The sequence below is a fragment of the Melanerpes formicivorus genome, unplaced genomic scaffold (assembly GCF_026170545.1).
Source record: "Melanerpes formicivorus ecotype bairdi unplaced genomic scaffold, bMelFor1.0.p_v2 SCAF_48, whole genome shotgun sequence".
NCBI classification, from domain to species: Eukaryota; Metazoa; Chordata; class Aves; order Piciformes; family Picidae; genus Melanerpes; species Melanerpes formicivorus.
In genome coordinates this window covers 1,718,171-1,744,765 of record NW_027142400.1, presented here as the reverse complement: position 1 = coordinate 1,744,765, position 26,595 = coordinate 1,718,171, and the positions used below count along the sequence as shown (strand labels likewise).

Genomic DNA, 26,595 nt, shown 5'->3' with positions numbered 1-26,595 from the left:
TACTCTTTTTGTGTTGTTTTTTTTATTTATTTGTTATTTTATGCTAGCAATTGTAGACAGTAATTCCTAAATATGTGTTTGTGATTTCTGTTTGGAGTTATAATCACAGAAATATAAAAAACACAGAACTAGGAATTTTGACACAGTCCCAGAGATGTTAGAGAGGTCAAGATGCCCTTTTAAGTGGGGCTGTGACTGGAAATATTTGGGACTTAGGGTCCTAGTGAACCCATTTTCCTCATCATAGGACCTCTTTCTGGACATCATACAAACACATAACAAAAGCTGTCTCTGTTCTGGAAAACTTATTTTCTAATTTACAGCTTTGTTTTTGGTTTTTTTTTTTTTTTTTTTAGTATCAACTGTTCACAGTAAATCTCAAAAGGTTGCTTTCTGTCTGAAGCAAATGCTCTCCATCAGCACTGATCTACATGTACTGCTGACAGTTTACAGGAGGAGCGGCTGTGTTACTAGTGCTAGTCTTTGGCAGTGTCACTAAAGGCTGGTTCTACATAGACACGTGAGGACATGGAAGCAGGCAGTGGTAATTCCGTAGAATATTCTCCCTGTCAACTATATGCAGATTGAGACTTCCTGAACCAAAGATAAAGATGTAGCATTGAGGTGTCTGCTTCGGTGGATTCCTCTTCCATTAACTTGTATAGTTTTCTATTTAATCCATGTCAGCTGCACTGGGGGCAAAGTGTTCCACTGCATATTTGCATATCAGGGTGAACCTGCCTCGTTTTGCTTGTTTGGAGGCTAGTACCTGTTAGTTTTAAGGGTAACTCCATTTGTTAGGACAAGCAGTACACTCTTGGGATGGCCTCAGATAAAAGAGATAAGTAAATACCCACTTGTATCACAGGAAAAGAATGTTGAATGTTATTATAAGGTAGATACCAATGGGTTTTTTTTTTGTTTTTTTTTTTTTTAATGATGTATTTTCATACCAACACAATGGTGTCAGTGAAAGTAACTGGTCACGGGAAAAAACCCCAATAAACCAGACAAGAACCCTGCCTTTCTCCTGTCTTCCCCCAAAACCAAAATTATTGTTCTGCTGAGAATCTCCAGTGTACATAATGAGATAGTGTCCCTGCTCTTAATTTAAAAACCAAAAAAGACAGAGAACTGAAAAATTTGCCCCTTTGTTTATGCAACATTGGATTTTTGACACCCACTGGTTCAGGAATTACATCAGACCGGGTTTTTGCTCTGAATGGTTTTTTATTTTTACTATTCACTTGAATTCATATAGAATATGTCTAACATGGTTACAAACCCGATTTTAACTGTCTTACCCAGAACTCCATTCTTCTGCAACTAAATTATGATAACTGAACTCGTCATTTATAGCAAGCAGCAGTCTTTCCTTTCCACTGAGGTGTTCCAGGTAAACACAAACACACATACTAACCTGCAGTACATATTAACCTGCACACATGTTAACCTGACCGCAGTAGTCTTAATTTGCTACAGCTCTGTAAAAATGTGTTTTTGATCACTTGACAATTTGAATCATCAATCTGTCCGACACAGAACATGCACTTAAACGTTCACGTATCTTGCAAATAAAGTTTTGTGTGGTTTGCAAGCAGAAATGTGCTCTATAAATTCACGGGAACGCATAAAATAATTAATAAAAAAGTCTTTGCTTTCATGCTGGGCTGAGGTTTTATTCCAGATAGTAAATTGTCCTAGAGAACATTGAGTCAAAAGAAATGGTTAGATTATGGTTGGATTCCATGACCTTAAAGGTCTTTCCAACTAAAATTACTCTATGATTCCATGATTTTCTCTCCAAGCTGCATAAATAATTGTTCTTTCTGAATCATTCCTCTACCTTTTTGGGAGGGGATAGTAGTGGCTACAGCTGCTTTTTTCCTTGTAGTGGGGGGGAACATTTTTACACTGATAGAAATCAAGATAATATACACTGCAAAATGACATTTTCATGGAATTATCTTGCAAAGTATGTATGTGTGGCAGGAGAGTAACTTCTGTTTTTTTACCTCAAGGCAGAAAGTCCAGTGAGAACCAAAATTGAACAGCCAGATTATACACTTGGGGCTGAAGGATTTAGGGCATATGAGTATAATTGAGGAAGATAATCCAACATGAACCAGCCTTGTTAAAAAGGGAGGAAAAGATATATTAATTGTGAATAATACCTTTTTTTTCAGGGACAGAGAAATGAACCAAAGTAAAAGCTATATTAGTTGTGCAACTATTCAGAAAAATAGTGATTTTTTTTTTTAAATAGCTAAACAGTTATGGGAGTTATGTTCTGCTTTGGTATGTGTATCCTTTGCTGTTATTTCTACACACGGGCACATGTAACTATGGCCAGTGAAGTCAGCTCTTTGGAAAAAGTCTATAAAAAGAAAATGCTCTGGATCTGGCTGCATATATCAAATCTCATACTCGTGCTGTGTTTCTGATTTCTGTCTTTCATAGTAATTAGGTATTGACCAAAGGATCAGAGAGTAGTGGTATAAATTTGACTTTCAATTTTGAGTTAGACACATAAGGAAAAAATTTCTGATCTATACTGTAGTTTCAAAACCCCAAGAGATACTTTTGCATGAATTAAATATTCTATGTGTATCTGATTTGCTTTTTACAACAATCTATATTTGTTGTGGCCATTGTTTCTGTGAAAAAAAACCTGCTCACTTTTCTTCAAGCATTTCTCCCTGTGCTGTTTTACCATCTGCTGATGCATATAAGCAAATACTCTTATTGTAAAGAAGCTCTCTAGTCTGGCCTGCAAGGTGTGATCCACATTAAATCTTGGCTATCTAAGGAGTTGCTGATTTTTAGTGATTCTGAGTATGTGACTGGAAGTGTGTATACAATGCACAAACTACCAAGGTAATTTAATTTAATTGTATTTATTTATTTATTCACTTTGGAAGCCCTGCCCCTAGGTGGGGGGTGTGGAGTATGTGTTTGCGAGAAATTTGGGTGCATGAGGTAATTTCCACTTACATATGGAGTGAATTAGGAAAGGCTGAGAGAGAAAAGTACTGTGTTTTCCAGTATCCATCATTATGAAAGTGGAATAAGTGTTAAATATCTGCAAACTTTACATGCTGAGCAGAATACTGACAGTAAGCTTGTCATCTTTAAGTTGCTCATTTTGCCAGTATGTTTCTTTTTGGTCTTGATGTGGGGAAAAACTGAGGCAATCTCAAATACATTAGGCATTGAAGGGCACCAAGAAAGAATTTTTTAAATGGAAAATGTGCCCACATTAATAGTGCATCATCTTTTTTCTATTAAGGAAAAAAATAATGGCAAAGGTTACAGGATAAAATTTAAATATAACCAAGTTAAATAAAGACAGAATGGCCCCATGATCGGAAAAGAATTATCCCAAGATGGCTTGAGAGTAAACAACCCCACAGTAGATCTGTTTTCTGTATCTGTAAATAAATAAAAAAATAACAACTAAAATTGGCCTCAGAGGCTCTCCTTGGTTTTGGAGGAGAAAATTAAATGGAAATGTCACAATAATAGCAGAGATATGTCAGGTGTAAATGAAAAAAAGAACTTTCTTTAAATGGTAATCAGAAAAACAATCATAGTATCAATAGTATGTGAAATGATGTTCTTTTGGGTTACAGTTGCCTACATGATATGACTCTCAGTCAGTGAAGGAAAACAGGGGAAGGTCTTAAGTTTCCTGCATTATTTTACAAAACAAATATAATGTATTTTCCCTTACGTGAAGAAATATTTTGGTTAATGAAATATGTTAGTGTGAACTGTAATAAAATCTTAAGAATAGGACACAATTTCTAATATTATAGAAGGGAAAATGAGTGCAAAACATGTTCCATGAATCAATCATGCAATTCCAATATGAATAATGAAACAAATTTCAATGATACTACTAGAGGGTGAAAGAACTGATGAAAATGAACTGGTACAATTTGAAGCAACATTGAATAAGGAATCAGATTAGAAACCTTGTGATCAGAGAAATATTTAGAAGGTCAGATCAAGTATAAAGATAAATATTTGGAAGGTTGGAACGAGTATATAGTAAAGACAAGCCTTAATCAATGCAATTTATAATCTTATCTGAATTAATCAAAAAATTCTGAGGTATGTAACAGTGTAGCATTTAGATAGCTCCCATGATTCAAACTGCTGCCATAATGAATATTTCTGGCTTCCATTTACAAATGTTGTGTTACCTCTTCTCGTGCAGAAACCATTTCAGCTGTATACTCCCTATACTGACCTTAAATAAATACTTTGATTTACTCCCTCAGTTCCAAAGTTTAACTCAAATTGCTACAATAAAAGTGTTTCCACTCAGTATAAACCAGATTTTCCACTAGCTATTTTATGTTTTTGATTTCTCAATATTTCTTAGTATTTCTTCTGATTTGGCAAGTAAGCCTGTTTATACAGGCACTGACCACCATGGTTACCTTCCATTGGTTTTGCTTTTGCAAGAGGCAGTCAAAATTTTGTGGAATCAGGTTGGCTTTTTTCTTGGTTGTTTTGGTTTGGTGGTTTTGTTTTGGTTGTGTTGTGTTTTTTTCCTCCCCCCAATTTCCAACGTTCTCTTAATGAAAGGGGAGACAAAAAGAGTCAAAAGGAGATGGAAAAGTGGACATTTTCTGAATTTTTTTAAATTGTATTTGCTTAATGACAACATTCTTAATTGAGGCTTTTTTAAAAGAAGAAAATCTTGTCCTACTGAGAAAAGCCCTTCTGTATAAAGCATCACTCTAAGATCTAGTAGTCTAAACATGCTAAGGTAAACCAGTTCCAGTTTAGAAATACAAAAGTGATAAGGTTCAGCCTTGGGTTGTTTCTGAATCATTTCTGTAATCTACAAAATAGCTAGCATTTAATGCTTCTAGTTTCAGCTTTATCTGAAGCATTTTGAGGTAAGAAATGTATGGGAAAAGTACAGTTCTAATAACACAAAACCTGACAGAACTGATTTTGCTCACATGTAAGCAAAAGTTGCTATGGACTGAAATGCAATATGGAAAGTATTACCACAAGCACAGTATGTTTCAGTACTGCCATTAGAACAAGTCTGCCCCCTTCATACACCTACGTTGACATCAGTCTGGAATGATTTTTCCAGAAAGAATAGTGTGGTACTGGAAAGAGTAACATGTAAGCATCCTCAACAGTGGGATGCCAAACAATGAAAGGTGGTGTAGTTGTCCAGGGTTGAAAAAAGAAACCACTACAGATACAAGTGTACTTCCTTACATCCATCCAGAAGGCTAGACACTGCACAAAGATGGATAGCTTAAATGAGTGACTGGGATCCACTATCTTAAAGAAGATGCTGCTACCTTATGGCATGGTGTGAAATGATCTCATGATTTGTAAATAGTTTGCCCAGATAATAATTATAATCATTAAAGTCAGGAATATTTTAAATCACCCTGATTATATGGATAGATTCTAGTCTTTGCGTGTATACACATGATATACATAATTAGAGCAATGTGCTTCATTCAAACCAACTGCAATCATGAAATTACTCTTGCCCATTAAACTGTACAGGAGGCTGTGATTACATCCTTTTTATTTTTAATATGAGTTCTCTGCAATTTGCAAGCTCTCAAATACTTCAAACCAGCTGTATCAGTGAGGCTTTTAATTATACTGCTGTTCAGTGAGTGACATAAAGCTTCTTCTCAGTTTGAATTAGCCCTGGACAAACAGATAGGAGTAATGTGAAATCAAAAAAAACTAAATGCAGAGCAGCTGTGGACAGAAATGCCTTGATTGAAACCACTTTCCTGGTAGTTTTCTTGCATGTTGTTATGGTATAAAAAAAATGATAGTTTTATTACAAGTTTTCTAAAGTGACAGGTGTCCTTTAGAATAGCTTTCCTGTGCTTTTACCTTTAATTTTGAAAACCAAGTTGTTCGTCTGTATTTCATATTATATAGTGAAAAAGGCTGGACATTGTTGTTCCTGCAGTGACTACTCCCTGTTCCCAGGAAAAATGCACCTGGGCAGAAGCTTTCCTGGCAAAGGGTGTAGCCTGCATAGGTTATGATTTGTGATGATTTAGAGGTTATTAAGAACCTTTCAGTTGTTAAAAAAAAACCCAAAAGTTATTAAACTATCTGAGAAATTAATGAAAAGTGTATATTTGAGACATTTTATCTCTCTTTAACTTTGAATGTACATGCGGAAGATATATACAACTTGAATTTTGAAGTAAGCTATGCCGTTACAACTGTTTCCCTTTAGTTGCACACTGAATATATTACGTACTTATGGTAGATAATATAATTGGTTATTAGTATCATACGAATGGATGATCTGAGCCTTCAGTGCCATGGAAGATTTTAGAATGTAAACAGAGAAAGTATAACACAATTGTCAAAGAAAGACCATCTTAAATGTTTGCATTTTTAAATGACATTTCTAACTTCATGGGTGTATTTGGTTATTAGCTATGTGTCATCAATATTTCAGAATTAGGTAGATTCCACTTTTGGTGGTTCTCAGCTCAGTAGCACTTTATGTAACCATACAGCTTCTTTCAAACAATTTGGGGCAAAACCATAGTCCTTCCTCCCTCCATTCCTTCCTCCCTTCCTCTCTTCCTCTCTTCCTTCCTCTCTTTCTCTCTCTCTTTTTCTTTCTTTTTCTCTCTCTCTCTTTCTTTTTCTTTTTCTTTTTCTCTTTTTCCTCTTCTTTTCTTTTTCTTTTTCTTTTTCCTTTTCTTTTTCTTTTTCTTTTTCTTTTTCTTTTTCTTTTTCTTTTTCTTTTTCTTTTTCTTTTTCTTTTTCTTTTTCTTTTTCTTTTTCTTTTTTTCTTTTTCTTTTTCTTTTTTTCTTTTTCTTTTCTTTTTCTTTTTCTTTTTCTTTTTCTTTTTCTTTTTCTTTTTCTTTTTCTTTTTCTTTTTCTTTTTCTTTTTCTTTTTCTTTTTCTTTTTCTTTTTCTTTTTCTTTTTCTTTTTCTTTTTCTTTTTCTTTTTCTTTCTTTTTCTTTTTTCTTGGAGTAGTTGTGTTGTTGTTGAGCATGACTTTTCATAGCTGGCTGTGTTTTTATATTCACATTCTATCTGCTAACTTTGACTGTCTTTTGTACTCATGTAAAGTTCAAACAGACCTAATAAATCTCTGTTCACCTCCATAGTAAACCACTGAACATGAGCTGAAATTCAAATGCCTATTTATAATATCAACTTTTTTCAGGAAATTATATTTAGTCCAAGGTCCTATAAAACAGAAGTTATATTATTTAAACCAGTTACAGAGGGGCTGAGCCACATAAAATAATGTGATTAGATTTTATATTTCAGAAAGGCATCTAGCCTTGATTTGAGAATGTGAAGAGCTGAGGAATCCCTGACAGGGTAGTTTGCTCTCACAGTCAGTGTCCTCTGCATTTCTAAAGGCTTTGCCTGAACCACCTTCTGCTTCTGCTAAAGGTGGTCACAAAAATTCCAGTTGGTAAGATTAAAGACATGCCTCTGCAGAGTCAGCTGACAGAAACTGTGGCAGCATTAGAGAGAAAACCTCAAGTTCCTTGGAACTGCAATATTTTGGGTTGGGTAGATTTCTTGTTTCAACTTAAAACCTCTTAAGGGCTTCCTTTCTTTCAAAAGAATCTTGGAACTATGTTCCAAACTCTTCCTGAACAGTGGAGAGTGAGAGGTTCCTCCTAGAGCACTTCAGTCCAAAAATCTAACCAAGATGCATTGCGTCTCTCTCATGCTGGAGGAACCTGTCTCGCTCAACCAGTCACAGAAGGTGTCTCAAGTAGCTAATACAGGTAGCTAACTCAGAAACGTGGGTTGGCAATACTTGTGAAATACCCAGAGTAGTGGATCATTCAGAACGGTGCATTTTTTGTTCATCTCCCAGAACATGATACCAGAAGGACCTACATCAAGCTTGTTCTGAAATCTCTGACTTTGACTTAATGCTTGAATATGTAACACTGGTAGTGCTGATTGCATAATGTTCTCTTTACACAAGAGATTTCTATAAACCCATCTACTTCACCTGGATAAAATTATATCAGTACTCAGAGTGTCAAATCTGAATTCTTTGACCAGATCTTCTTCAGTCCTATGAGAAGTTAGGTCAATTTTCTGGCTGCAATCAGTTAGTAAATGTTATATTTTCCACTAGGAAAAAAAAAAAAAAGCCTCATGGTAGTAGTCTGAAAATTCCAGTCCATACAGCATGAACTTGCTGTGGCTCACATTTCTGTAACCTGAAACTTTATTTAGAGGTTGATATATTTGGGTTTTTCACGTTGCAGGATAAATTTTAAGAGGCTGGATAATGGAGAAAGAGGGGAGATGCAGATTTTGAAATTGCATCTAAGCGTTAATCTATTTACTTCAGGTATCTTCTAACCTCTTTAAGGATAAATTGTTTTGGATTAAAACTAGTTTGTGGAATAAAAAAATGAAAAAAAAAAATTGTTCTTTGATGTTTGTGCTGCTATAGGATCAGTAGTTTTCTTAAGAGTCAGGTGTTCAATCTGAATACTTAGGGCATTTCAAGGAGTTAATCTCTCACCACCAGAATTTAAACTTTAGATATTACTCATGACCAGACCATCTGAGTGTGATCTGAGCATCTCTACAAGCTCCTAAAATTAGGTTACATAAATGCTGATTTGCTATCTGATAAAAGCTGATTCCTGAGTAGTACTTCCAGTATCCTTCACCAAAGTTAGCTGACAGACATTTGTGTTTTCAGCTGAAGCTATGCGACAGCCATTATTATTATTTTTTTCAGCTGAAGCTATACAAAATAAACAGTGCAAAATTATCCTGAAAATGAACACTGGTAAAAATGCCCAGCTTCTGTAAAAGAAAGGAATGTATGTGATACAATCATTGGTATAAGTGTAAATCACTAACTCTGAAGGATTTTCTTAGGAGACATCCAGAAAGGTGTGGGAGGACTGTCACTGCCTTCCCATACTTAGACAGAAAGAGAAGGACAACTCAATCAGATCTTGGACATGAAATTTCCTCCCACTAATAAGAAATGACCTATTTTTATAGCACTTAGGCTGTTTTGTTAGCTATAGTACTAATAGCAATGAAATTATTCATATAATTTCACTATGTCTAGACAGACCTATGTCTAGTTGAAAATTAAGAGAATGGAAAGAGAAGAAAGAGATTTCTTTCTTAACTCAAACATTTCACCAAGTTCCCACCACTTACCATGCTGAAATCACACCAGTGCATGCAGTGTTGGCAGGACACCAAGCTTATAGCAAGTGTGCACCATTACTTTTTTGGGATTGCACCAAGCACTCACTGTCATGGTTAGCAGCCAGGGCTCAAAGGTTGCTGTCATTGGCTAGAGTTTTGAAAGCCAGGATACTTCAGCTACAAAAGCTAAACTAAATTTTGGTGTGAACTGAGTATATGTGTCTCCAGGCTCCTGTGGATCAGCACAGCAAACCTGTCCTGCCCCATAGAAAGCTGTGCCCCTGTATCTCTACACCACAGACTGAGCAATCTTACATCCTTTTGTCCTTCCAGTGCAAGTGACTGCTCAGTTCTTCCTGAAGCACATTCCCTCAGCTCCTTGAGATAGCAAATGCCACATATTCTTCAGCACAAGCTGCAGGTGCTTTCTTATAAACATGTGCCATATGTACCCTTCCAGTCTGGAGGAGCTGCCCATTTCCTTCCCCTGCCTGAATGGCAGCTCTTTTCCCTGGGGGCACCTACCTCAAGGCAAGCAGCTGTCCCAAATCCTTCCACAGAGCAAAAAAGGATTCTTCTTGCTAAGATGCTGCTTTTTTTCCTACCACCTCAGGCTACTGGACATTGAAGTGAACATTCAAGTGTTTAGGTGGTAGCAGGTTATCAAATACTCCTTGCTGAACATGTCATGGTGATGGAAAGCAGACTGTAGGCTGCAGGAAGCTTACTGTACTGTAATTACTAAAGTTAAGTATGGTTACTCAAAAAGCTCCAAAACTATGCTTTGCAATATGTTAGCAATAGTAGCAATGTGCATGTGTGCTAACATGAACAAGAGTTCCACAGCTGTATGCTTTCATGAAAGATACCTATGACATACACTGTTAGTATTCAGTTTGGTTTGTGAGAGACCTCCAAATAGCTGTGAATTTCTGACATGTTGGAACTGCTTGATTTAACACTATTCAAAGGTGCATTATGAGTCTTCTAGCAATGCTGTTCTGAAATTTTTATCTCAAACATGGTCTTGTCTTGTAGTGAGAATTTGGTTAGCCCATGTATGACAAGTGTGATTGTTCAGACTCCCTCAAACTCTTCTATTTCTATTCTTGCTGTTAAAAGCTACATCTCAACATTGTTTTGTGTTGGTTGCAGGTCTTTAATTTTTTAGTTACACCATGCTGCTGTCCTTAGAAATACCTGATGGGTGGTTGGTTATAGCCAGGTAGGGGTTCACCTCTTGTCCCAGGCAACCTATGACATAATGACATAATGAGAGGACACAATCTCAAGCTGTACAAGGGGAGGTTTAAGCTGGATGTTAGGAATAAATTCTTCACAGAAAGAGTGATTTGCCATTGGAATGGGCTGCCCAGGGAGGGAGTCACCATTGTTGGAAGTGTTTAGAATAAGACTGGATGAGGCACTTAGGGCCATGGTTTAGTTGATTAGATGGTGTTGGGTGATAGGTTGGACTCGATGATCTCGAAGGTCTTTTCCAACCTGGTTAATTCTGTATCAGATGCCTCAGTTCCACCATAAAGAGCATGACTGCCTTGCTGATCAATCTTCCTTTTCTGTTTCCTCATGAGGCACAGTTCAAGTCTATAGAAACATCCAATGTTTTTTCAATTATTCTGAATGTTTTAAACTCTGCTTAGGACTGTGATTTAGGACTATGTTGTACTTCCAACAGTGGAAAAGGAACCTTAGATAATGTGCCTGCAGACATCCTTGTTGGAGCGTGGAGAAAGGAGTGCAATATTTGGCATCAGTGTGAGTGACAATATCTTACTGTGGTGAAAGCATCATGCAATGCTTGTATCCTTAATGCCAAACTAGGTTTCTGCACAATAATCCCTTACTTCCTGAACCCTAGTCTCTAAGTTCTCAAATGCTTCAAACCTGTATTCCACCAGATATCACTCAGCAATCCTGTCTTCCTTGACCTCTTTATACCAAGGTCTTTCCACCCCTGAACAGTCTACCCCAGTTCTATTTCTTGTTCCAACTTGGCAAGTCACCCTAGTCTTCTCAGGTTATGGTCTGAAGTGCTGTCATCCTTCACTGCGTTCTGGATACTAATATGTGCAAGCTCCTCATTTCTGTCTATGTTCAAATCCTTTCCTACCTATGCATTCATCCCATCAATCTCTCTCCCCACTCCAGATCTCTATGACTGTAGGAACAATTCCTGACAAATCTGTTTCTGTTTCTAAAGGTTTTGATTTATGAACTCTCCCCATGTTCTCTTTCCCTCCCTTGGATGCTAGTGCCTGTTAGCTGGCTGAACTTATCCGCTCTCTTGGACCTGCCCTCAGAAATAAACATACCCCAGCTCTTGCTTCTGGCAGAACTCTAAGAAAACCTGGAGGCAAGCTGCAATAATCCAAAATGTGCTCAGATGGCAGAGAAAAACAAGAGAAGTTGGAGATAAAGAGTCCATATAGAGCCCTTTTTAAACTGTCATTCTTCAGCTCTTGATTTATTTTACTCTGTGTACACTTTGCTCTTGGTTCTGTAATCAGGGGCAAGAAGGCCAACTCATGAAGTCCCACTTAATCCAGCATCTGTGGCCTGATCACTGTTATGTAAGATGAACTTCAGCACAACATAACCAGTCCCAACTGAAAGGTATGTTGCTGCACTACACAGGCAAAATGGATGATCATTTAAAGGATTAGCAAATTGCTTGGCCTCATTCTCTAATTCTATAATAACTTCCATGTGGGAATGTCCCAGCACCCAGAGAGAGCCCCCAATGGTCTCCATAAGGTCCTGCGCGCTCCTGCCATGGCTCTGTCCGTGAAGTGGTGGCATTATGAACTGTCTTTGACATAACTTTTTCTAAAGTGTTTGTTTACATAAGTAATTTTGTGGGGCTTTCATGAGGTTGAGGGAGAAGAAGAGTCAAGAGGAAGAGAACGCACCTGGATTTGTGCCAGAACATGTGGTGGATAGAATTATTTTAATTTCTGCAGTGTAGCTGTTGTAGACAGTGAGCTCAGTATTTCCCATATTAATGAATCTTAAGGCTGGCAAGAAACTGCTTAGACAAAAATAAGAAGAGTAACTAGGAAGGATAAGAAATAGTCTGTTGATATTATTGCCTCCCACTGCTGCCCAGCCCCTCGCAGTATTTGTATGTATACAGAAACCCCTGTTTCTTTTACATCTACTCAGGTGAAACACTACAATGAAAAACAGCTTTAAGTGACCAGTTCGGCAACAGTTTGGAAATGCCATATCCAGAGATAAATTTATGCTTAAACTGAGTTATGTGGGACACACTGTAAGTTAAAAATTCAGACCATGAAAGAAGGAATAAGATAAAAAAGATTTTCTTACTCTCAGTCAGCCACACGTGTTTCAGAACACTGTGTTTTAGAATCATTGGATGCCGTTTTTGTTACTGGTACCCGCTGGGAGAACAGAAAAGTGGCAGTGCAGAAGAGCAATATACACATTTTAATTCTCTTGAGATTGTCCAGAGTGGCAATTTTTTTTTTTTTTTTTATTTTTTTCCTCCTGTGCTACTGACATAAAGACCTATTTTGATTTTACTCAAAGACAAGCCTGGGAGGGAAGATGCTTTAGGGTTTTTTTTCCCTGTTTTTTTTTTTTTTTTTGGTAACTAAAAATGTGTTGAAACTACCTTGTTTTCCCTGCTATGTTATCTTTTCAAAGTCTGATAAAAGAAGTCAGTATTTGTTTACAGTAGACTCTTCTTCATATTTTAGAAGGCTTCCATTAGAACTACTGAAGAAAGATAAAGTGTTTTGCATATTTACCATTGTGTATTCTGTTGTAACTCTAACTTCAACCTCAATATATTTGCTTTGCATTTGTGTTTTGAGTTGGTTTCACTGATGGAGATAATAAATTATACATAAAAGAGAGTGATCTTCTAAGATGATGTTCATTAGGCAGCTCTAACTTGTGATGCATCAGAAATATGTGCTTTGTGCATTGGTTTACAGCTGTAAACTAAAGCTGAAATTACTCAGTGAAGGTATGATGCCAGCTTCCAGTGAAGCCACTGGCAAAACTCCATTTATTTCAGTGGTTTGGGGTGAAGCATGTAATAATCATAACTACAAATTAAAAGGTTTTGGTTTTGAGCCAAAACCTCATCCTTCTTTTTGCAGGTTTGCAATGCTGAAAATGCAGGTCTTGTTATTTTTTTTTTTTTTCCCCTTAAATGTATGAAGAGATAAAATAATTTCATTCCATTTTTTACTGATTCTTGTCCATTCTGTTTCCTCACACTGCGAACAAAAGTTTAGTAACCCTGGGCACTGGAGTTATAAGAAAAAAAGTGTCTGGTTGTCTAGTATTTGAGGTCACCCTGCAAGTGATCTGGAGAGTAGCATGGTTATGTGAATGCCTTGTAGCCTCTTACTAGATTGGAAGGTCCTGTCCACTGGCACCCACGATGTTGCCATAGATACTGTACTACTGCTGTTTCTGTTCATAGCCTGATGTACAGCTCAGGAAGCAAAAGGATAGATCATTTCTAGTTTATTGGAAGAGACATCTACAAGCTGCTATGGAGGCATTTTGGGAAAAGTGCCCACCCTTTGTCAAAAACCTAAGTAATTTATTATTATTTGTGTGCAACATTGAATGGTGCTGTCTATCCACTGCACAAGAACAAAATTTATGACATGCCTTCAAATTAATGATGAAAGACTCCCAAACTATTGAGGGGATTTCAGGACATATGTCCCCTTGGAAGTGGTTGAGTGAGGTCACTTTCTCGATTGTCCTATCTACTTCCCAAAGTGCTTTTTCATCTTTAAAAAAAATTTATACTCCTTTTATCTTGGAAAAAGAAAGTAGGCTTGTGGTTTGTAGACTGAAAGCATTCACTGTCTAAGCAATCTTGAACTTCTTAGCAGGGAGTCCATACTGGACTTCAAGTGAAACCTATCCTTAGTCCTGGAACCATCATGAAGTAGAGAGTGTTAGAGTCATTTACAGATGCCTGGCATTGTTGCTGAGGGACAGATTGAAACGGCTGGTCTGCCAGGCTTGTCAACACCTACGAAATCTGCTGCCCAGTCTGGTTCCCCAAAGGACTCCTTGGAGCCAAATTGACAGCCAAAGACAGAATCCACCTACTTGTCCCTTTTTCTTTCTTTGTCTTTGTTTCTCTTCTGCTTTCATAATTGCCTTTCTTTTTGATTGTTGTTATCCTAACAGTAATGTTGTAATATTAGTACATGGTTTAATTAGAAGATTAACTTCTGTTTTCAGTCTTTATACTGAGAAGAAGTATCACAAACCTGACATAAAAATAAAAGCTATAGTTGGGTGCAATCCATTCCCTTTGAATTCTATGGCTAAACTCTCTTTACCTTTCATGGGAGGCTGTTAAGGAAAAAGCCCTTGTTATTTTGTGATATACATGCAATATGGGGGTCTCAATTTAGTCACTTAACTAAAGGCACCTAAGCAAGTGCCTCTTTTTTTTTTTTTTTTTTTTGCTAGTGATGTGAGTGACTCTAGTAGCTAAATGGGAATCGTGTGCCTAGTTTTAGTACATCCACAGTTGAATATGGTAACCACAGTCCAGTATCGAACTTTCATCTATATGGGCTGGCATTTTTCACTTACTTTGGCCATAGCTTGTCAATGCATGCATCAAAACCACTTTTGCTGGCTATGCACCATAAACCTAAAATAAAAGCTCATAATAAAGGAGAGAAATAAATGTGAAACATAAATCTGGGATTAGTATGACAACAATAATGAATGTCTGTCTGAGGCTTTACTTCATGATAGTAATTAATTACCTATTTTCAATTTTTTTCTAATATTGCAAATTATTAATGTTTTAAAAATATAAAACAACGTAAGCTGTTACCCCAGTGGTGTAGTATTTTCCTGAAGCAGTATTCTGCAGAGAACTTGGTTAAGATCCAAGAACTGGTATATTTAGAGCAAAAAGTGTTGTTTTTTAAAAGCACTTGGTTATTAAACACCAGACTATAAATAAGTGCTTCAATATTTGGATGATCATGACCTGCAACATAATAACATTAAAATAAAAAAAAAAAGAAATGAGAAAGGTTTCTGAGCCACAGTAATATAAATTAAGAATTTTTAAAGCCATTGTTTGCCTTTTCATATGCCATTAAGATTTGGCATGTCGGTTTAAAGATTAAGGTCAGATCTGATTTTTTGCTACTCCATTGTAAGGAATAATTAAAAGTTCCCCCAGTGATTTTTTTTTATTTATTTTTGAAATCTATTCAGAAAAGATGGTCTATATAAGAATAGATGGATAAGATTGTCTCCTGGCTTTAAGTCATAAGCAACAAATACATTCATACAGGTAGCATATATAGACCCTGGCACTTGAGATCAAAGATTTTGTTCCTTCAACACCTTTATTGTGTGAGCCTTCTGATTTATGCAAGTATGTACAATGAAACGTGCCTCATGTTGTTTCCCTTCTCAATGACAATGAGTTCTCTGCATTTTGACATCTCTCATCAGTGTGTTACCTTGAGTTACACTTTGGTAAACTCTAATCAGTTCTTTCTTTCATTGTCTTTGGGGAATTGTGCATGCATAGCTTCTGCATGTTTATCTCAGTTCTCCATTTTTTATTTGAACTCTTCCATGAAGATGACTGGATTCCTTCTGGCTTCCTGCTATTGGTGGACAAGATGCCTTTTTTCCCCTTCATTTAGGGGAAAGGCATCTTCCAGACTATTCTAAAGTGTCCAGCTTTTAAGCCTAAGTCTTAAAGCAGAGGAGAACCTAACCTTCAGAAATATCTCTGCCAATGGTCCTGCACTGACTTTGTCTGGGTCTTCAGAAACCATATGTGCTAGGTCAGATTGTGCCACTCTGCTTCTACAATAATGAAGATCTCACAGACCAAAATTTGCAAGTGCTTTGAAGGATGTTCCTTTGGCCTGAAAATCTTTATTACATTTTCACTTGTTTTTTAGGCCATTAATCCCAGATTCCAGGTGCCTGTTAAATCTGTGAGCAAAAGAATTTCAGAAAAAAATATTTGCCATCTTCTGTGGCTTTATTCCAGCAGATCTCTGGGATCCGAAGAAGTTATTTGTGCCAGTCTTCTTGTAGTACACTGCAAGTGACATGATCTTTATCCATAGCACCAAGTGGTTGGAAGTGGTTGATAAAACATCTTGTCAATGACCATTTGCCTGAGAATCAATGTGCTGCTACAATTGCTGGAACATGACACCAACCCAGGCCCTTATTCACTGACACTGTGAGTGACCACAACCCTTACGCCATTTATCTCCAGCACCACTTGTCTGCAGTTGAGGTATTAGGAGTACATTTCTGTCATTTTCCCTTAGATCCAAACCAAGATTTCACGACAGGCAAAAGTTTTCTTGTTTCTCTTCTAGGAATGAAATGTGTGTTTTATGACAGGCTATAAACACAAATAAATATGGATAGGCAAAAAGTCTGTTGGTAGCTGGAGAGACCTCACTCCTATGTAGAGACAATGCTTTGTCAAATGTTACGGAGTCTTTTGATAGATTTCAGAGAGTTAAAGCACAGGAGTAGGAGTCCTGAGCTTTTTGTGATAACTGCCTAGTATTTCCTAGAAATGCATGGAGAGGTTCAGAGTGAATACTCACACTTCTTCCAGACATCAGTGTTGGCTTGTTCTGCTTCTGTGGCTGTTTTGTTATCATTCTCCAGGGACAAGGCAAACCCTGGATGATGTTATTGAAAAGACCACTGTGTCTGTTAAGATCTGATTAACTGAGTTACTATTTTTTATATTTTTTTTTATATGTTGGGCCATGTAAAGGGGAAATCTACTTACATAATCAGCACTATCCTCTATTTATTGCAGAAGGATTTGTGGATCATGGTCCTCGCATTTCTGAAAAGGTTGATCAGATTGTTTCCATTTTTTAAGGACTGCTTCATGAACTTGAGTCTGGTGCCAATGACCCTCACTTGCATCCTTCCTGTGAACCTGCAACAACTTCCTCACTGATATATCTGACAAAGAAGATGTTTTTGTTATTGAATATTGCCTTCTCCTGGAGGGTAGGAGACTCCTTTTATCTGTATCATACCCATTTTCTCAGAGTGTTTCCTTTAAGAGCTATCCTTATTTCTGGCTCTGAATACCATCTCAGTCAGAATCTTAAATTGTATCTAATTTTCATGTCTTTTTGATGTGCTCTGAATGTAGTAAAGCTCTACCTTATTTATTTTTTTCTCTTCTTGTTTATAATTTCTGACAGGATCAGAAATTCCAGATGTTTTCTGAGGCTCTTTGTGTCAACAACTGAGTGATCTGAGGATACTGGCATCTCTGTGTGCAAACTATTCATGTAGATAAGAGGCTGTCATAGCCTGTTTTGAGACTTCAGTCAAGGCTGCATCAATGATTGGAGTGAATGCCTCTAGCTCTTCAGCTAAACAGGTGGTAATCCTGAGAAATTTCACCTTTCCTGTCATCTACTGAGCATTCATGTGGAGCTCTTTTCAATTTCATGAGACCTTGTGCCATCTCAGAAGTATCTGTGAATAGTGTGGCACTCGGTAGTGCTCTTACAGTTTTTATTGGTTATGAAGAACCCCAATTGCCTCTCTGTGGTAAATATGCGGCTTTCCTCAGTGTTTCTGTGGTATCAGTATACATGTGTGCAATTGCTGTAAAATAAAAGAACAGGTCTTTTAAAAGTAAGAAAATATCTTCAAAATATGCATAAGTGTTCCTTAACTTTTCTTCTTGCAGTAGACATCAGGGAAGATAAAGAATAATTTTTTTTCCTCTATAGAAAGGAATGGAAGGGAAACTACCATAGAAGGAAGAATTAAATGGCCAGAAGGCAGATATTTTGCTGGACATCTTCCATGACATGAGTCTATTTGTGCACTGCACACATGAAAAAAACTCCATTTGATGGTAAGTTGCCTCTTCCACTGCAAAATTTGCACATGAAAAATGCTAATAGAACTGAGTATTAGCACATTGAATGGGCCATCATATTGCTTTTGGGGAAGCACTAACCAGGGATACTAAGCTCCACTTCTTGGTTTGAAAGTCTACCACATGAATAAATATTACTAATCATCACTGTTTGTCATTAGCAAGTAACCAGTTGCAACTGCAGGGATCTAGGGGCAATTTTTTTCTGAACATGCCTTTCATGCTGACAGTTGTTTAATTGGTGGAAATAAGGCAGCTATGCTTGTCACCAGGGTGAGAAAAATCTGACACCTGCTCCATCCTGGCTATAAATATTCTGTAAAGATCCTACCTACTCAACTGCTGCCCAGGAGATTAGAATTTGACTCTTAGCGTGAGGGGGTTATTATGGCCTGCATGTTAATTGCACTGTCTTCTAATGCCCTTAGGAGAGTTGCTGCACTTTACCCCAGCTTGTATGTCTGACTCCATTTTTGCAACATGGATAAAAAATATTTTGTGATGTTTTCCTGTGCTCTATTTTTGAGCTTAAGTTCAGGACTTGGAATTTCTTAGCTAAATTCAAAGTTACTCAGGACCTCCCAGGATCTGTTCACCAGTAAGAACAGAAAAAGGAAGCCATTGCAATGGTTGGAGGGCAGGGTTATACAAAAGGTTACTAAACATTATTGCTTGTGCTTGATGATTTCCAACTATCCTGCCACCCACCTTCTTGCTGAGCCAGAAGCAAATTTGAAAAAGAAACCACTGTGCATCACTTCCCTAGCAGAACATGTTGCAGACAAAAGGAATCAAAACCACAAGTAGAGAATTGGATTTCCCCTGCTTTCTCCAAAATAAATATTTGTTTGCGAAAAAAGCAGCTGGAAGAATGAGACATGTACCCCTGACAGTAAAGGCTTGTGTGTCTGTGCCAGCTGCAGCAGGGATATGATAGTCCACTGAGTGCTACCTAAGGTCAGGCTGAGCTCCATCACCCTAACTTTTGAAGTAATGTCTTCAGCTGCTTACACAAAACAGAGTTAGAAGGAAGGCCCAGAAGAAGGAAGTCCAGCAGGTATCTGTTATCAAGTGAAAGGCAAAATGAGCAGAGAGGCTGCCCCTTGGAGCAGCTTCCGGTGATGCTCCTTACAAACAGCGTCCTTGTTTCCCCGAAACACCAGGCACCTCTGGGCAGTATCAGTTTGCACCCTAGTAGGAAGCTCATGGACAGTGTTTGGGGAGGAGATAAGCACCTCCTTTCAAAATGGGGAGGCCTTGAAAGTGAATTCCCATTGCTCCCTGGAATACTGGGACTGCATTCACTTCTGGATGCTGACCTGGAAAGGATCCATGCTTTTCTAGCTTGGTTCATTCTTAAAAGTACCTGGTAAGTACAGAACTGTGCTTTATGTAGTAGCTTAGTAGTTAGAAATATTGGCCAGAAAGTGTACAGTGTTAGTTACAGCGCCTTTTCCCACATAGTTTGAGTGGGTTTACAATCCAGTTTTCCATTTTCTTGAAGGTGAACCAAAAGAGTATATTCCTTCTCTGAACCTCTGAGAAGGTAAAAAGATTGGGAGTAAAGGAGTTAGCAGAGCACTACTGCTCGCTAAGGCAATCGGTTGAGAAAGCCTTTTCTGATATCTCTTCTGACTTCCAGAGGGTGTGCTGATTAGCAGGCAGGTGTAGATGTGGTAGATATGCTTGTTCCTTAAAAATCAAGTACCTCATCACTTGATTTTTTTTTTTTTTGGTTCTACTATCTGCTTCACTTCATTGTGTTCCCTTTTCTTACAGAGAGGCAGCAAAAGAAAAGATACAGTGGAGAAACTGCCATTAAAGAGTTGATTTTTATAAACAGTTACCACATGAGATTATCTGGAGCACCACAATTACGGCCTTTTGCAAGTTTAGGGAAATGTTGTGGTGTCTCATATGGTACCACTTGGTAACATTTATCCAGCAGTGATGCATGCACGCTAAATTCATAGCCTTTAGCTTCAAACTCTTTTGCTCTTGCCCGCTGGTCCAGTCCTGATTTTCAGCTGTTACCCAGCATAAATTTGCACAGAAGAACCTCCTCTGCCATCAAAAAGGAAAAAAAAAAAAAAAAAAGAAAAAAATATCTGCTCAGATTAGGAGATGGAAGGAGATTTAGAAAGAGAGTCGCTTTTGGATCATGCTTGTGCTTTCACAAAAGCCATATTTTTATTATGCCCTTACATAACCTGTCCCCTGTTTCAAATACAGCTTGCAAAAAACCTTCTTTGTACAAGAACATGACCAGCTGAGTAAATAGACAAAACTGTTGAACTTGTGGATAGTACTTACTGAGGTACTAACTATTTTGATACATGTGCCTGCATAGCAATACATTTTGGAGAGAAACAGTGATACTGAGACACAAGAAAACAGCTGGTAAAAGCTGCAAGTTAACCTGAAAATATATTCCTGGTAGCAGAGTTAAAGGGAAGGGAGAGGCACTCAGAGGTAAATTCAGGTTAGCTGGTGTCTTCAAAATCAAGACTTGAATGATTTTATAAACGAAGTCATATGCAAAGAGGGAAGAAGTCACAGAAACACCAAATTTGCCACAGTGTCATGAGAAGGGGAAAGGAGGGGGAAAAAATGATGAAAAGAACCTAGCAGTAAAATGAGTGTATTCATGTAGTCAGTCTCTCCAGACAACAAATGGTGCCAAGCAGAACCGCATCAGCGTGTGGCCATTTCTTGCACTGACACTAAAAACATCTGTTGAGGTACAGTATTTATACTGCCTGCCAAATAGGAGTTTTTTTAATCTTAAAACATGTGCTGGAAATAGGAAAATTTGGACAACAACAAAAAGAAAAAAGAGTGGTGGATGGCCAATAAATTAGAAGTGAGAAATGGGGAAGGATGGACTGGAGAGAATGTTTTCCACACAGTACATCATAGTTAATTCAGGTCATCTCAGGTCAGCAAGAGAAAGGAAGCTCGTGGAGGAATTCACAGTTCACTCAGAAGTTAAAAGAAGTGAAGAGACGTTCTTCCTGTCAGAAACTTCATCATTCAAACATCATGTTTTGAATAATTAATCACAAAACTCAGAATTCAACAGGAGTTTGGGTATACATCTCATTTAAGACACAAGAATTGCTTCTGATGCTGACAGCAATAATCTTGTGTTTTCAGGCAAGCATATCTTAAATGTATAGTTAAGCACCAGGCTCAGCCAGGACCTAATATTGACTCTGCAGAAGTGATGCCTTCATGCTACTTAGCTAAATACTTATTCAAATAAATACAGTGAGAAAGTTATTTAAAGATTCCCTCTACCTTCACATTTAGTTCTCTGGTTAAAGTAGCTAGAATACAGAATTTACAAATATTTCAGTGGTAATAATTGTCAGATCTGACCAATTACCTTATTCAACTATTTCTAGGGTATTTTTCAAATAAAGTACCCAAATATTTCTTATGATAAAATTCTTTTATAAAGAATAGGTTAATTTTGTTTCTGAAATAAAATACGTGTGCAAGGTTATTATTCTGTGAAGTGATTAGTTTCCTGAATATTATAAACATGTATAAATAGAAGATATCAGTTTATATTACTGACACTTTGAAGTCAAGAAAGTCTTTAATTTAAATCAGTCTTTCTGTTGTCTACATAATGCATGTCATAAGGCAGAAACATACAACAAATCACTTTTATAATATTTGTCCATTCAATTCCATGTGATTGTGCTTTTAGAAGAGAAAATGTGCCTATGCTAAAATCCAGGCATTTAGAAATCAAAGAGAAATCTCTCACTTCCTTCAGCAGAGTTGAGATTTCAGCTCTATCATACCTGAGTTTCAAGAACAAAAGTTTTGTGCTTGGTGACTCACTGGCTGGGATCTGGTCAATTGGACATACATTGTTGAAATCAACATCATACTGTTTGTGTTGTATATCCTTCACAATCTGCTTTGATTTCCTTTTGCATTTATTAAATGTTATCTATTTGAAAACCATGGGAGAGATGAGCAGAAGGATGGATTGTATACACCATAGTGTAGAGGTGTCCAATGGATCAACCTCAGCCTTTGGATTCTGGTAGACTACACCAGCTGCATGCAGCTTTTTCTGGGGTCTATAGATACAAGGGGAAACACCAATATCAAGTTCTGAAATAAGATTATGGAACCAAATGGGAGATGTTTCCCAAGGGCAGTATTTTTTCTGCCTTTTCTGATTTTTAATGACTTTGATACAGTTCTGTAGATTATGTAAGCATGTGGCTGAGTCCAATGTCTTTGGACATTTCTTTTGTAAAAAATCCAGAGATCTTACGTGTTCACATAACAATATTTCTAATATTTTTATTTCTTCCTGAATTGCAAGTGAACATTTTTGCATAGTGATCTAAGCCTTTGGATATCTCTCCCTTTATCTTCAGTGCACCACAACTGGAGGAAGTGTAACCAGCACAGCTACTGGAAAAAGAAATTGTTAATTTTGTGGTCTCTTTTGCTGCAAGACTAGTAACAAATTGTTCCTTACTTTTTATTATAGGAAGACTATAATGTGTTAAAAGATCACTAGGAAATAAAATATTCTTGTCTAAATTTCAATTCAGATAATTTCTGTTGAAGTTAAGATCATTCTGGGGTTTCACAGCTTTTTCAGTAGTACTCAGTGGGAGACTCTCTAGTGATCTGCAAAGAGGGGCATTGTAGATCATGGATACACTTTTTCGAATGATTATTAAGTTTCATGTAATACCCAGGCTTTGGTTGATCTTTGGTAGTTTTGAACACATCCTCACTTTCAGGACTGTGAACTAAAACGCAGATTATTTCCACTTTATTTTGCATTCTTGTTTCTCAAAGAAAGTTAATTAAACCTTCCTTCCCTGCTCAATAGATGTTTTCTTCAGTGAGAATCTACAAACTCTTCATTGTAACATGGAGGCCTGAGCTCTAAGTGAAGTTTTGATGACTAATAGTTTATTTGTTGATCTTCATGTTGAGAAAATTTTTACTCACAGTAAATGCAAGTTAGCATGATAGTATGAATAAGAAATCCATCCACTCTTACTTTTATGGGCTTAATTCACCATGATCAATGACTGATTTAGTTCTTTGATCCTTTAAAAAAATAATAGTAAAAAAAGAACTGGTAGCATTTAGAGCCTTTCAAAGTTTTAGACAATGTAAGGAAAAACAGTTTCAGGTTTCACAAAACTGTTGGGTTTTGCAAAACATTTTCCCCTTAATTTGAACCATCATTTTCTCAAAGAAAATTAAATTAAAAAAACAACATGTTTTTGTTACATGTTTTTGTAATTAAACAGAATACTGAGTTATGCAAACAATAAAGATCCTCGTTTGAAATTAATTCTGGTCCTGCTTCTGGGATTACCAGGGGAATAAAATTATAGCAAAACAAAACAGAAAAACCTGCTACAGCCTAGAAGTTGCATTTTACCAGAAGCAAAAGGAAATTTAGGCTTAGCAGTTTTGAGTTTAGTAGCTTCTATTTTGTCTCCAAAAAACATGATTTTAGAGTTTGTTCTAAATTTGACAAAATGAAAATTTCCATGACCCCTGTGATTAGAAGCCAAAGTTGTACCTCTGATATTTTTTTTTTTCTTTATGGCTCACTAGTTTACTTTTTCCTCCTCTGTACCTAAGGGACATTTTGAAGTGGTTCTCAGGAATGTGAAAACAAGGACAACGCATTAAGTCAATAGATATTCATTGTCTAAACTTTAGAGGAAAAAGTCCCTCTGAGTGCAGCAAACCTGCCAGGATGTGGGAATTGAACACTTTTAGGTTGACTACTTCTTTTATATTAGTGTGAACACTAAAATGTAAAAATGATCTCAAGAGTCTAAGTCTCATAGAATATCATAGTATTAATCATTTCAGTTTTGGGGTCTCAGTCTTCAAGGATGCCTCCCTGAGTGTGCTTGTCTGCTTTAACTACCCAAATTACCCATCAGCCCCTTGCTCTGTTGAAATCTTACCATCTGTTTTGTGTTGAGCCACTTCAATAAACTATTGCACTCCTTCTTCTTTGTGTACAGAACTGCTTTCTGGAACACAATGTTTAGTCAAGCTCTTTGGCCCACAAGTTTCGTCTTCTTATCCAGTTGTCCTACCCCAAATGCCCCAGTTGTGCTTGGGTTCTCAAGAATCCAAAGTCAACATTGTAAAAGCACGGGCATGCTGTGTTTGTGGTTGAGGGCACATCCAAATATTGTTACATCCCAGATTTGGTTCAAATGCTTAGCGTAGCCCATTAATTCTAATTACATAAATGACATTTCTGCAAAGGAAAGAAGAATGGGGAGTGAAAAGGAGCAGCGATCAACTGCTGAAGTCTTCACTGTGTTCAAAAAAACACAAGCATTCCTGTAACATTACACTGACTCTGTCACCAGGGACCCAGAGGCCCAGTTTCAAGTTTTGCACAGTGCTCCAAGAGTCCCAAGCCACAGAGCTATGCCCATGACTTCAATATTGCCAGCATTAAACAGATTTTCTGGGGAAATTTAAGTACTTCTTTCTGGGTTTTTTTGTTTGTTTGTGTTGTTTGGGTTTTTGTTGTTGTTGTTGTTGTTTGTGGTTTTTTTATTTGTGTGTTTATTTTGTTTTGTTTTAAAAAATCTTGTTTGCTTTCAGTTGAAGAGTCCTAATGCCTCCTTGAGCTTCAGAAGCCAACACGTGGAATAGATATCAATGAATTGTTTTCATTCTACAAGTGAATGACTATGTCAAAATTCCTTCAGTCTGTTCCCTTTCTGTGTGGAACTTTAAAAAATATCACTTTCCTCCCTATCCAACCTATTAGTTGCACATTTTTTTAAGGATTTTATAGCAACTTAATAGATAGTGCACATTAAAAATGCTTTAAAAAGTATGAGCTAAAATATGAAAATTATGAACTTACACATTTCTTACTTCAAAAGGACCTATTTTTCAAAATGTTAATTTATCTTGTTACTTTTTTAATAGCTTCCATTTCTTCAGGCTCGCATTCAATGGTACAAACCTCAGTGAATGTGTACAGTGATTTTATACCCTTTGTAAGATAGGGTATTTTGCTGTATCACTCACTACATAATAAAATAAATGGGGGAAAACTTTGCAGAGCACATACTGCCAATTTATCCTAGAATGTCTCGGCTTGTACTGGCGCACAGCCTGACCACTACAGCAACATGGTATGCTCACGGCCTCCTGTGGGCCAGCAGCTCCCCGGCTTCTGGGCTGCTCTATCATTGACTTGCTGTGTGGCCGTATGCAAATAAAACAACCATCCTGCAACTCTATTTTCCCTATTTATAAGGACAGCAGTGTTCATGTCCATCTCTAGAAGACTGAGGCTTGTGAAGACTGAATCCCATGGCAGTGAGCTACCAAAGCATTGATAAGGCAGCTGGGTACAGGGTGTGAGAGTGCTGGAGGCAGAATGGGCGCCACAGGATTTACTCCAGGAAACTTAAGTGCTTCATAAGCTAAGTGAGCCCCAGTAAAATAACTTTTTCATAAAACTGTGGATATACAATAAGGTCTAAAAATGTGATAGAAAAACACACTGTAATTATTGTTAGTGATTTAGCTAGCATTTAGAGATTATTTCCACTGATTCTAGTTTTTAACATTACTTTCAAGTAGATACATAGAATAGCCAAATCAACTTAGGTGTTGCAGTATTAACAATATTAGAATCCAAAACTTAATCCAGTCCCTTTTATTACTTTTGCGAAATGCAATAAAATTGATGTGCCCCATGTTGTATATGACCTGCATGCAAAAATAAAGAAGTTTTCCTAGACATCTAAGTGACAGAAAATGAAGAACAGAAATAATATGGTCCAACTGACAGAGTACATTTCATCAAGAATAAAATTTTTAAAGTGTTATTAGCCTGAGCTCATTTGTACCTAGAGGCTTTTTTTTGATTATTTTTTAAGATAACCAGAATTTTGCCACTTAAGAACAAAGGCAGCAAGTCTAGTTAATGGAGAAAAGTCTTTATGTCTTTCTAGTTTTCTTTTTTTCCTCTGTTTTTTCTTTTACTTTTTCTTTTTTCTTTTCTTCCCCACCTTCCAAAATTCATTTTGTATTTCCTGAACAGAAATAAAGTAGTTTCTAAAATATATTGTTTATTTATTCATTAGAAAAGATATAACTTATAATGCTTTTGCCTGTTTTTTTTTTTCATCTCAAGAAAGAATAATCTTGCAGCTGAGCATCTGCTACAGTAGGTTTTATATTTTAGAAGATTTAATCTGTAGGGGTGAGTTAATGTTTCCAGGGAGTGGCATTGCAATACTAGTTAAAATGTCTCCTATAAATATGAGCTCAGACTGTTGAAAACGAAATTTGAATACTAAGGCAGTTAGTTACTTTGGCTCCCAAAGGTACCAAATAATAGCTCCTTCAAAACAATCTCCTTTAAGTGGATGAGATTCTTGGAAATACTATGACATACATCAT

The 26,595-nt window shown here is 37.0% G+C and overlaps 1 long non-coding RNA gene across 4 annotated transcripts in view; it reads left to right on the top strand.

Moving 5' to 3' along the window:
- Nucleotides 1-26,195, top strand: part of LOC137452053 (uncharacterized) — a 195,005-nt gene extending 168,810 nt beyond the window's left edge. For 2 of the 4 annotated variants that reach the window (XR_010989947.1, XR_010989950.1), the window contains exons 3-6: nt 17,113-17,246; nt 17,447-17,628; nt 17,987-18,114; nt 24,775-26,195. This is a non-coding gene — a long non-coding RNA (uncharacterized lncRNA). Of the gene's footprint in view, nt 1-16,274; nt 16,447-17,112; nt 17,247-17,446; nt 17,629-17,986; nt 18,115-19,917; nt 24,683-24,774 lie in introns of those variants that run through there. The other 2 variants (XR_010989949.1, XR_010989948.1) reach the window with 2 other exon arrangements.
- Nucleotides 26,196-26,595: the final 400 nt, after the last annotated feature.